The sequence below is a fragment of the Apus apus genome, chromosome Z, assembly GCF_020740795.1.
Source record: "Apus apus isolate bApuApu2 chromosome Z, bApuApu2.pri.cur, whole genome shotgun sequence".
Taxonomy (NCBI): domain Eukaryota; kingdom Metazoa; phylum Chordata; class Aves; order Apodiformes; family Apodidae; genus Apus; species Apus apus.
In genome coordinates, this window is record NC_067312.1 from 76,027,139 (window position 1) to 76,040,609 (window position 13,471).

The window sequence follows — 13,471 nt, forward strand, 5'->3', positions numbered from 1 at the left end:
TAAGCCTCAGTCTGATAAAACAAATAAAAACAAGTAGGAACAATGTAAATATAATTTCAAGCCTCTGCAATTTTTTCGTATTACGGGCCAACGGAACTCTGCCAGAGATTAAAATTATGGTATTTGCAACTCCTTTTTTAAATGCTGCTTTTCACAACTGCAGACTATGAGGTACAGCACAGATAAAACATCCCTGGACTGCTTACACATTGGTCATTACTTTGGAGTCTGTGGCAGCTAGAGGCATGATTTATTACTGAACCAGAACTTGTGCATGCCAGTCAATGTAAGGCATTGGGATGATTTACACTGATTTTAGTACACTCTCCTCAAACATCAGGCTCTCAGAAAGCCTTGTAGCCATCTATATTATACTTACTTCTCAGGTTGCCCGTGTCATAAGTACAAATCTGTCTAGTCTCAGGTGACAAGAGCAGGATGCTCTGCCAGCTCCCCTGCCCCATCAGGATTTCACACCTCTAGCACAATACTGCAGGCTCTTTCCAGGCTCTTCTGTGCCAGAAAGAGCTGATCAGTCAAGGTCATGACATTTCTCAAAATCTGCACCTCTTTCCCCTTTGCTCTGCTGCAACAACTTCATAGCCCTAGGTAACTCAGGTGCAGACAACAAAAACCTCAGTTCCTTGGGGAAAATAAAGCACAAACCAGCAAAAGCCACTGGCAATCAGAAAGGGCTAATTACAGCATGTGAGTTACTGTAACTTTGTCAAGAATATTGAAGTGTTTTACGTGTTACTCTCTTTCTGAAAGAAGGTTTTGAGAATTTTAAACTCTTAAGAGTGTCTAAAATGAATGTGAAGACAGACAACTAAAGTGGAGGATTTAGGCTTTTACTTCTGTTCTACTTCGGTTTCCTAAATAAGAGTGAGATGGCTACAAATCTTTATGGATCTGGACCCAAAGCTTTTAAAACAATTACCTGCTTTTAAATTGTTTTTTCTCTAACGTAACAGCGATTAAAACATATTTATCTAATTTGCCAAAAAGCATTGAAGGTATTCTTTATCTTGGACAGATTCTGCTCTTGCTTGACTATGACAGAACATAGTTTTAACTAATTATGTATCAACTATTGTAAACCACCTCAGCATGAGAAAGAGCTTATATTCTTTCAAGCCTGTTTTGAAATTTCATTGCAGAGATAGGTAGAGGAGGTAAAGACTCCTCCCTTCATGAGGAGAGAAGGATGTTTTTATGAAGAAATTTCATAAAGAAAACGTGATTGACAGACCAGTTATTAAGATAAAGCTGAAGGACAACTTCAACTGGAGTTTTTCTATGGAAAGGGAATGTACTCATACTATATGTATGGAAAAGGCCCATTAAAGCACTGCGAGTTTTAAAATGACTAGTTTATCTAAAATATTTATCTTAGTCAAATATGCAAGATTTTTTTTTTTTTTAAATAATGTTGCTATTAATTCTCATAACATCAATTTTGTACAGGTATGCAGCCCTGCTTTAACACTCTTACAAAAAGAAGAGGTTGTTTCTGGTTAATATTGCATTTTCAGGTATTTTGTATTTATTATTCTACACACTGCTGAGAAAAGCACACAATTTTAGAATTTCCACAAGACTTAAGACACAAGACAGCAGCAAGAAGCTTCTGAAGGATTCAAATACTTGGCCTGGAAAACCTTCCACCAATTAAAGCATAACCAGTGGTCCAGTAAACCAAATCATTAACTGCACAGCTTCACAGTCTGGTACAAAGACTCAATAGGATTTTATAAAAGCAGAAAGAAATGAGCTAGAACGAGTTAGATATAGACTGTAACCACAGTTTCCTTTGTTACTGATGGAAAAAAAAAAAAGCCATAAAATGTCAGGATAAACTGCTCTGTTGCACATACTCTGCTAAACCCTAAACAGGGTAAGAACAGCATGTATGTGAGAGAACAAGTTTGGAGGAGTCGTGTGTGCTTGGAAGAAAAGCTCTCTCCTCAGAGCATCTGCTTATTTTTTCCTCTCGTAATAAACTGTATTTTAAACACCTTGGACAGAGAATGAACGGGTGCTGTGTCCATACAAGAAATATCAGGCTGTAGGAGTTCTTCTTAGGACTCTGGGTCCAGGAGGACCCCGGGATTAACCTCTTCTGGCTGGCCTGGGTCAGATTATGAGGCTGGATGCTGCAGTTTCGGTAGGAAAGGTGACAATATTAGGCAGCTGTTGCTTTCCTTCTTCTCATTGCAGCTAAATGCAATGAACTTACTATTTTTAAAATAGTAAGTCTCTTAGGTTGTCCCTTAATTACACATTAAAAATGCCTCGCTTTTAAAACCAAAATAGCAATTGCTCAAAAAATGTTAAAGATACAGTTGATATGGAGCTGTTAATTTCAGTATCAAAACTTTAATCAAAGAGTTTCATTGTACAGTCAATGAAAATTATATTGCAATGATTAATAAATTCATGTTTCTCATATAGTTGAAGCCATTTAATATCCCAGGGCCAGAACCCTTCCTTCAGCTGCTTGAAGCAACAGCTTCTGGTAGGAAAGAGGCTCTCTGATCTGCTTGGACTTGACTCAGGTCCTGGCATGGGTTACAGATGTCCTGCTGGGCTGGAGCACGGGGGGACCTCACACCAAGAAGAGCAAGGGAGCTGGGGAAGGGGCTGGAGCACAAGTCTGAGCAGGAGCAGCTGAGGGAGCTGGGGGTGTTGATCCTGGAGCCAAGTAGGCTGAGGGGAGACCTGCTGGCTCTGCAGCTGCCTGAGAGAAGGTTGCAGCCAGGGGGGTCGGGCTCTGCTCCCCAAAAACAAGTGATGGGACAGGAGGGAAAGGCCTCAAGTTGTGCCACGGGAGGCTTAGATTGGATCTTGGGAACAGTTTCTCCCTGGCAAGGGTTGTCAGGCCCTGGCCCAGGCTGCCCAGGGCAGGGGAGTCCCCATCCCTGGGGGGGTTTCCAAGCCCTGGAGATGGTGCTGAGGGACATGGGGCAGTGGTGGCCTTGGCAGGGCTGGGTTAACGGGAGGACTTGTTGATCTTAAAGCTCTTTTCCAGCTGAAATGATTAGATGATTCTAAGAATGGCAGCCCATGACTTTGTTGTCTGGGGTCTATGCAGTGCTAACAGAAACACACTTGCATAAAACACTGCTCCTCACCTTGATTCAAAAAGAGGTTTTGCTTTGGGAAAACTGGCTTGCAGATTTAAAATCCCCTCTGCAATAGCTCTAAGTGCCTGAAAACTCAAAACGACTGTGGGAAAATTCTCCGGCCATCCATTGTGTGACAAAGCAGAGGAAGAGAACACAGATTTTGGTCTGCCATTTTCCCCAGGATTGCCAGTGATGAGAGTTGAAAGGTGTATAACATTTTAATGTTTGGAGCCATTAGGAATTTGCAGATAAGCAGGGTGCACACAGAGAATACGGTGTTGCGTTCTGTTGCATTCAAAAAACAGGTTGGATTTACTAATGTAATATCACAGTCATTAATTGTTAAATACCAAGCTGAAGTGATGCAGCAGCCGAAGCCTTATCAACTATGCCAGATTCTAACACCTAGACATTGCAAGGTCTGAAGTTATGATGGACTACCTGAGTTGATAACACATGGAATTATCTAAACAACATTTGCATATTTGTGTAATTATTTCCTAAGGTTAATTAGCTCCTGCAAAGCAGCTTGCCCTTTGAGACTGCTTACTGTGACAGGTTCACATATTTCCTGTTTCAATGCCAAATTTTGCTTTTTTTTTGTGTGTGGCTTTTGGGTTTTTTTGAGAGTGGCCTGTTGCTGGGAAGTTACAGATGGGGCAAGAGCTGGAGGCCTTGAACTACTACAGACTTCACTAGGACACAGCAGCTCAAGATCCCACCTTAAACTTCTGATTTATCAGAACTCAAATCAAGAAAACCAAATTAAGTTTCAAGCTCCAGTGACAGCTCTCTCCTTTTACTTTATTTTTTGTTGGGTTTTTTGTGTTCATTTTTTTTTTTTTTTTAAATTGAGGAGTTGGAATCAAATTTTTTTTTTTTTTTTTTTGAGACAAGTGAAAAGTGAAATGCATACAAATAGGGAAATGTGCCATACAACTGAATGGCTTTTTAACAATTTACTTGAAGGTGGTTTCTATAATTACTGCTTATCGCAGCAAAACAATTTCTCCTTCTAGCTCGATGAGCTACTGTAAACAAGTATGGTACATGTGTTAAATGCAGGAGAACAGAACTGTGCACTGGCTGGGAGGCTGAGAGATGGTAAAAAGGCTCAGAGCTCCTCTCCCCCATCCTTCTCTGGAGATGTTAGATCCTTCCCCACCTGCAGAACCTTTGCAGCTGTGTACAGCTCATCCCGTTGCCTCAGTAAGCCTTGGGGCAGGCAAACTTCTCTCCCAGCCCTTCCAAGAAATCATTAAATTAAAAAAACCCCAAACATATAGAACATAACAATATAAAAATGTAGCACTTTGTCTCTACAACAATCCAGGATGGAATTCTGGGGTGACTGGCTAACACTGGTATCCTGCATATAATAAAAGACCTATTTTCCATACAAAAGACTTGATTCTTTTAAGAGAAAAACATATGTTTGGAGATCTGAACCAAACAGCAAAGGGGTACAGTTTGTTCCCTGTTGCTATACAATTCTAGATTTATCACAACCTGACTCACTCCAGCATCACATTTTGCAGCACTCTTAGGTAATGGACCCAGTAAAAATGATACACATTTCACTGGAAACATTCCTTGGCTAGAAAGCAAGACTTTAAAAATCAAAATTATATATATGTATGTTCATATATACAAAAACCAGAAGGCATGGGTGGCAAATACTGAAGACAAATGAATGGGGAAGATTTTACTCCACGATGCTGCCATGGCAGGACCTGTGAAACTCTGGCCTAGTTAGGTACTAAGTAAGTACAAGGAACTCTGCCACTTGCTTTAGTAATAGCAGAGTTAAAACAAACTCTTCATTCCTGTGAAGAACCCAACTACCCAGAGATGGACACTTGGGGTTTCCATTACTGGGAATGCCCTGTCTTGCCCCTGCAGCTCTGATGTCCTCATGTCCTCCCATCCCTCCCTTCTCCTCTGTGCTTGCCTTTACACTTCACTTCTCTTTGTACACTTTGTACCCTCCTTCCACAACTCTCAAATTAAAAAGAAGAAAAAAAAAAGTTGAATTCATCTCTCCTTTGCCCCTTCTGCTGCACCACCTCCTGTTCCAGCCACAGCCCTTTTCCAACAGCTGCCCTCTCTTCTGCCCCCCCAGCTGCACCCTTATGAGTACTACATGATGCTCATCACTTGCATTTCCTCACAATACTTGCCTTACATGAGACAAAAACTGTTTCAGTATAAAGGAACATAATAAAACCATACAATGGCTAATTAACACCAGAGCAGCTCCAAACCCTCAGTGCAGGACAAGGTGTAAGAGGCTTTGAAAGCAAAAAAATAGCTAGCATGTGATTTTTATTTCTTTTTCTGCCCAAAGACAACAGCTATGGTATTACAACCAGGGAAGAGGAGGGAAGTAAGGATAGGACAGAAACCAAAAACGGGAAAAAAGTGACAGCAAAGATCTTGTATTAAAATTTTTCTGCAGCATAAGTACCTGAAGACGAGACTTGAAGGGCCCAGCTCAGGTCACTGAACAAAATTTGATCTTTAAGGGAGAAATTCCAGTGCACTTAGGAAGCATTCCATCTACCCAAAACTTTTATGTACCCTTTTAATCACGAAGTAGAGAGAACCCTTGCAGAGGTATTTCTGAATGGTTTCCTACTCCAGCCTGAAAGGTAGATCCCAGGAGGCGTTTTACCATCAGCAGAAACTGTGTTTCTGCTTTACTCTCTGAAATGGCTGAGGCTAGTCTGTATCCTGTATTGTACACAAAGATGGGCTGGCTCTTGCAGAACTCATAAATAACTGGATTTTCAGGAAGGATGGCAATGGACTGCTTGAAACAAGATGAAAGGAGGCTGCTGAAGGGAGCAGATGAGGGTAAGAACATCACGATCATCTCAGTGGTACAGCAGCCATCACTGGGGGGTACAATGCTTTGGCCTTGAAAGTCTGAATGGAGGGCACACTTCTTTCCTCCCTTCTTCTACAGGCTCTGTGTGGATTTTATTTGCATCCTTTGCTGCATTAAAACAGCACCACCCAGCAGGACTGGATCAGCCGTGTAGGTGGCAAAGCAGGTTCATGGTCACCAACATCTGGCGGAACTCTACGGAATCGCAGAGCACTGAATCTCCAAAGGTTGAGCACTGGAATAATGTAAATGCATTACTGGTGAGTGATGTTATTTTATTCAGCAACCGTGTTCATATGCATTCAGAAAAAGTCACATTGTATTTTTCCTTCCTTATGACATTAGCAGGGACTGCACCAAGAGCCTTCGGATGTGAAAACGCCGGCCTCTTACACTCATCTCTCAGGAATAACCCAGGAAATAAAAAAACTACATTATCTTTTTAAGGGCTCCTCCTGAGATGGGGGCAAAATGTATACTACAGCAGCTGCTTTTGAGACAGAAGGAGAGACCAGGTATTACAATAGCCAAGTCTGGTCAGTCGTGGAGCTGCAGATATAAATAGCACAGCCAAGGTTATTATTTGGCACGTGCCTTCGGAAAGCAATATGGCAAAGTGACTTTAAGGTTGCATTTTTCACATTACACATCTCAGTCTTATTCCCAGACCTATTTGAGGTGATTCTGTGTAATTTCTTGTGCCTATTTCATTTCTGAAGCGGGCCAGTGATGGAAGTGTTCCCAATATTGCTTATGAAGCCCTGGTAATGAAGACGTGGTGTGTATACAGTCGGAAGCAGAAAGGAAGATCAGAAGTCTTACATATTGCAATTAAATACACATCATATTGATTTAGAGAGTGGTCCCACCTACAAAGCTCCCGATAATTTATCAGAAAAGCAGGCAATCCTGGCAGACCTGCTAAATGAGTAAATACTACACAAAATGTGCAATATCTGATTTATCTAGCAGCTCAATAAAAGATGCAAAACAAGAAATGCCTTCGTCAGACTGAGGCAATGTTTGAAGTGTCACCATCGGTGCCAAGCGGAGAAAGGGCTGGCTCGGGAGGAGGTGGGGATACCTGTGCTTTTCTATGCTCTGACTGCTGAGACTAGGTTTAAAATGGCAAGGTTTAGTTAATGCAAGACTGACAGTGCCTAGCCAGGGTTGTTGTGTTTTTTTTTTTTTTACGCTTCATGTTTTGGCCCCTCCCCGGGGCCCCTGCTCTCCCCAGCTCCCACCGCAATTACCATCCAAGACGGCTGTGGATCCTGTCCCACTTTTCCCACTTCAGATGCAAGCTGGGCTTTCCCTGGTGATGGTGGTCAGGAAATAAAATTCAGAGCTATGCTATATACATGTGGGAATGGAGGGAGTTTGCATCCTAACACCCTCTGGGGCAGCAGAAGTGAGTTACTTTCCCACCTTATATCCAGCTTTATTGAACACAAGAGAAAAAATAAAGCAACTCCAAGCCCTGGAAGAGTTTTCCCAGCTAAGCCCTCAACTAACACAGCTGCCAACCAATAACCTAGAGCTACTTCTGATTTTAAAAATCAAAACCTAAACCACTCTCCCATCTCCAAAGTGCTCCAACCACCTCTGCTCGGTGAGGAACAAGCTGACCCTGGAAATCAAAACCTTTTTTCCACCCTCTTGGCCACGGGACCTGCCTCCAAACCCTCATTTATTATATTTCAGCAGGCAAACAATGGCCTGCAACCACGGAGTGAAGTTGTCAGCGCCCACAGCTATTTCTCACAGAGGTGCCAGTGGTCTCAGCTGCATTAACGCCTCGCTGACCTTATCCTGCATCTCAGTTTTGGCAAACATAGGCCTTCGTGGGAGGCCTTCAGAGCACTGCTGTGTCAGGACCACGCAGATGTTACCAGAATACACCAGTGCTTTTCAGCAGGCTTGTGCTGCAGGTGAAATATTCTTAGACTCTCATTTGAACAGGAGGTCGAGCACGGTGAGTCTGGCTGCAGAGCCATGCAAAAATAAAGCAAGCAAGCAGCAAATGTTCCCTGTCTCATTCCATCCTCACTGAATCCACACAAGCAAAGCCCTTCTGCATGGTGAGTATTTTCTGCTGTAGGGTTGCTGTGCTCAAACACTCTCCCTATTTCTTCAGCTTTTTATTGGGAAAATCAAAGGCACTTCCTAACTTGAAGGGGTTTGCTGTTTATAAAATAAAACCCAGATCCCAGGCTAAATTAATTAAGTCTCAAATGTTATTATAGCATAATGTTCCTGGTTAAAGTATCTGCTTGTCAGCCAGAGCAAGACAACTTTGTCAGGCTGTTGTTCCAGTCTGGGTTTTCCCATTATTACTTCTGCTGGAGTCTGGCATGTCCTGTCATCACCATCCAACCATCTTCTGTAGAAGTGCAGGAAATCACAGAATCACGGAATTGTCAGGGTGGGAAGGGGCTTCTAGAGATCAGCCAGTCCAATCCCCTGCTAAAGCAGGATCCTTTGGAGCACAATCCACAGGGCTGCATCCAGGGGTGTCCTGAGTATCTCCAGAGATGGAGACTCCACAGCCTCCCTGGGCAGCCTGTTCCAGGGCTCTGTCATCCTCACTGTAAAGAAGTTCTTTGTCAGGAACTTAAAGCAGACCGAAAGTAAGGAAAATTAAGAAAAAAACAGTTTCTCAGTTGCTCTTAATTATCATCTCCAGCATAAGCTTGGATTTGGTATTTTAAAGGACTAGTGTATTCTTTTTAGTGGCCAGTTGCTCCCTATGGAGCTGGAGAGCAAATAGTTAAAAGCATTCCATCAAAACAGATCTTGCCTCTGAATATCTGCAGCATTCTTTTGGTTTATATTGTTTCCAAATTGACAGAGGGGGTAGCAGTCACCTAAGCTAATTATTTTATCATTAAGACAAGAATGTAAATAGACACAAATATGACATTTGCCTCTTTTAGTCTGGGGACAAGAACATTGCTGACTCACCGAGAGGAAAGAGGTGCAGAAGAAGAGAATAGGAGGAAGGAGGGAAATGAATCAAAGGAAGTTTTACTTAAAAAAACCCACCAAAATAATTTTCCCTTTTTGCTCTTTGACAGGCTTTTGGATTTTTGCTTTTACAGTATTTTTTCCCCTTTCCACATAACTTGCAGGGTTCCAGGTGAAGGAATCGCGGATATGAAGCAGCACCTTCTGGCAAACAGCCTGGACATCCTGCACAGGGAAACTTGTCACACTGGAGCTGCAGTAACATTCCCACAGACCAGCCCTGCTTACTGGTACATACCCCTGCATCTTACATGCATCTTTTTTATGTCTCCTTGTACTTTTTTCTTTCCAAAGTAACCAATCTCAGGGATCGAGATTCTGCCCACAACGTATCTCTGCCTAACAAAATGAACATCACCAAAGGCAGCATTTTGTGTGATCGAATTATAAGAACAAAAGAGCATTTCTGAAACAAACCATCAGGTTGTATCTTTCCAGCTGCCTTCCCTACCAGTCATGTTTCTGGCAATTAACAGATCAATTGTGTGGACAAATAAATGAAAATGAATTTATTTTCAGATGAAGAACCATCCTCTTAAGACACGAGAGATCATGCCAGTTGTTTAAATTATTACATGCGTTTTTTCTAAACACTAAACCAAATTTCTTTTGAAACAAATGCACTTGAAACATTCACAAACTCCTAATAAAATTCAAGCAGAAGTGTTATTTCTCTATTTCCTAATGTACTTAAAGACTATCTTACTTTACAGTTCTTCCAATCTGTTTATATGTTGTAATGAGAAGCAGACTTTTTTTTTTAACCATGCTATTGCAAGAAAAATAGCATTTTGGCCAAGAAAAATGCAGATTTCCCCACCAGAGGAAACAATGAATCTAACAAACTTCAACACATTTAAGTAAAACAACAACTTAGTATTTTCATTAACAGCTATGGTTTCAGAACAAAGCTTGGCTGTAAAGTCTCTGTTACAGACTTTATATCTCTTACATGATTAAAACTAAATTAATGACTTCACCCCATGTTTTTCTTCTTGACATCTTTGTCTCTATTTATTACATACACTCAAGAGCAGTTATTTAAGTGAAAGAAAGATTTAACAGGCTCAGAGCTATTTGATTTCTCCTAATAAAGAGACCACAAAGTTCTCAGCGCTTTAAGTAAACTGATACTCTATTTATTGAACGTATGGCTATAAAGATTTGCTGAAGTGCCTTAATATGTAGCATACTGTAATCAATTGTGTTTGAAGTAACTGCCATTAGCTTATAAAATAATCATCCAAATGGATGACAAACACAATCCAAAATTCAGATTCACGTTCTCTGCTGGTCCTTCCTTCAATAATCTGAAAAGTTGAAGGGTGAGCTATTCCAGCCTCAGTTCTCGCTTTTCCCATCCAGACCCACCTTTATAATTTTTGCCTTTGCAGTAACGGAGGAAATTATTTTTAATCCTGATGAGCCACCAAACAACCTCAGGACTTGCTCGTTTTACCTCTGGCTTGAACCCTGCACCTCCCTCACACTGACCATTTTACTAAAACAGGCTCTTTTCTGCCCAGATTAGCGAGGGTGTTGGCGTTGCAAACGTGGTGCATCGCCGCCGCAGATCATTAGACATGAGATCACTAGCAATTTTCTCCTAAAGCAGTGTCATTTTTTAACAGCTCAAAACATCCAAGTACATATAACAGACAGCTTGGCTGTATTTTAAATTAGCACAAATGCTAAAGCCAGGAAATGTAATTCTCAGGATATCAGAACAAAAGGTTCAGAGAAGAAAGAATTCTTACATACCATAAGATTATCAGGACTAGACTGTCACTCTGTGACCTTGCTGGCGTCTAGCTAATCTGACAATATTTGGCAGAGCATTGTTTCAAATCAATAACTAATTAACAAAGTACAAAAGAAGTTGTACTGTTTTTGAGGCTCCTTGTTAAAAATGGCTTTTTGGTTGCACATGGGCAGAAAGGTCGCTTTTATGACATCTTCACAAGTCTTTCAACATCTTGCCACTGTCAGATTAAATTACTTTTAGCAATTAATTGTCATAAGTTAAAACAGAAGCACATTTGTTACAGCAGGTTGTCATAATGACATGGTGAGCAGTTGTTTTGATATGAATTTCTTCCACTGACCCTCTATCATATCTTAATTTTTTTTGGTTGACCTAACTGGAAAATTGGGAGCAATCTTCTAACTCAAGCAGCACAGTCCAAACATTGGGGGTCTTATTGAGATTATAGTCAGAACAACAACAGAACAGGAATTCCAGAGATAACTGAAGATCTTTAGAATAACATCTATCTTCTGCAGAACATGTAATCTATGATGTCTGTGCTGGTGGGTGGGATAAGAAAAATAAACCCTCAAAAAACCCCACATGGATGTAGCTTTTGTTTCTGTTATAAATGGTCCCTGATGTCATTTTAATTCTTTATTAGCCCACACCATGTGTTTGACATGTTTTAAAACAAGGATTAAGTGGATTCAACATCTGCAACCTGCACTCATTCAAACCATTACTTGGGTGTGGAGGCTTTGGACCTTACTGTGCTGTAATTAAAAATAACTCTACCCTGTAAGTTCCTTTTGTTAAACCTCTTTATATGAGGATGTGTACATATTGTCCATCTCAAAAATTATTCTTCCAACATTTCAAAGTTTGTAACAGTTTGCTGTAAAACATTACTTCAGGATGAAACCAGACAAAAACCCTAAGAAGCCCTCCTTGTATTTTTTTTCTGACAAGTGCTAAATCCCATTTTGGCTGATTTCTGGGCTTTGCCATGGCACCCCACTACCACACCCTGTCTGAAAAAAATAATCCCATTTGCTCATCAACCATGGTGCAGACCCAACAAAATGTATCAGGAAAAGATAGAAGCATCATTGATTTGGCACTGCCTCCTGCTTGGTATCTCAGGTCTTTCTTGTGCTACCTTTTGCTATTAGGGAGGGAAGAAATAACTCTGAGTGAGTAGCAAATGCAAGAACTAGAGCTTATCCACAAGGTGAAGGCAGCAATGTGCTCATTAAGGCACATAACAGAAATGTTAATATAGATCTTAAGGAAAAGGGGGCTAAGAAATAACATAATCTCCTGTGCTGGGTTTGTGTGGCAAAGTTCTGGTAGTGGGAGGGCTGCAGGTGTGGCTTCTGTTGGAAGATGCCAGAAGCCGCCTCCATTAGTTTCACAGTTGGACTTGATGATTTTGAAGGGCCTTTCCAATCTAAATTATTCTGTGGTTCTGTGGATGGAGCCAGCTCCGGAGACCTGTAAGATGGACACACTGTTGACCAAGGCCAAGCCCCTCAGCAGTGGTGGTAGTGGTAGATAGTTAAGAAATGGTAAAAAATCTGGACAACAGCAGCTGAGCAAAAGATGAGTGAAAAATATCTGAGAGAAAGCAGAAGGGGAGGAGGTGCTCCAGACACTAAAGCAGAGATTCTCCTGCAGCCCATGGTGAAGACCATGGTGAGGCAGCTTGTCCCCCTGCAGCCCATGGAGGTCCATGAGGAAGCAGATATCCACCTGGAGCAGGTACCCCACAGGGTAGGAGAACTGGGGAGAAGAGTGAGGAGGAAGAAGCTGCAGAGACAACGTGTGATTGTTCTTATTTCTCATAATACTGCTCCATCGTCAATTGGCAATACATTAAATTAATTTCCTGAATGAAGTCTGTTTTGCCCCAATGGTAATTATGAGTAGTGCCCCTGACCTTATCTGAACCCATGAGTCTTTTGTTATCTTTTCTCTCCCCAGTTCAGCTGAGGAGGGGTGTGCTAGAATGGCTGGAAAGGCACCTGAGAGCCAGCCAGGTTCAACCCACCACATTCCCATATTGCCATAAAATGTCTCTGTGCTTGGTGATAGGGAATGACATGCGGATAAAAAGGAAAAGAGAAGCAGGACTGACTCATTCTGTACTGGACAAGAAGGAGATTGTGTGGAAGAAAGGACCTGGCCAACTGTAGGATCTATCCTTAATAGGAGCAGCAGAGAAGCTGTAACCCCAGGAACAGTCTGGGTAAGTTGCCTCTGGTCATGGGTGTCCTGTAGGAGCTGATTAAACAGACCTTCAGGCTAAAACAGAGACTTTGGAAGAGCTGTTACAGTTAATACCTCTTGGATGCTGTTTAACAATCCATGTTTAACGTATTTTGCTATTTTTGTAGTTTAGGTCAGTTAGTGCAAATATTTCTTTACTAACATATTTTAAATCTCAGATCTTGTTTTCTAATCAAGCTGACAATGAGCGATAAGAACTGAGAGTTGCCAGGTACCAGATGTCCTGGAAATCCTCCAAAGTGATCATATTTACTGTGCCTGGTATCCCAGTACAATGCCAAAATATCCAAAACTGCCATTGCACCTAGCAGCACAGATTAGTTTTGGAGGTGGCAAGGAAGGTGTCTGCATGAGCAGACCTCTTCTAGTGAACTGCATTCACAGAAA

General features: G+C 41.5%; 1 protein-coding gene across 6 annotated transcripts in view; it reads right to left on the reverse strand.

The window, feature by feature from the left end:
* Positions 1 to 13,471, reverse strand: part of FAM172A (family with sequence similarity 172 member A) — a 262,842-nt gene that overhangs the window by 110,231 nt on the left and 139,140 nt on the right. The gene's annotated exons all lie outside the window — the stretch shown is intronic.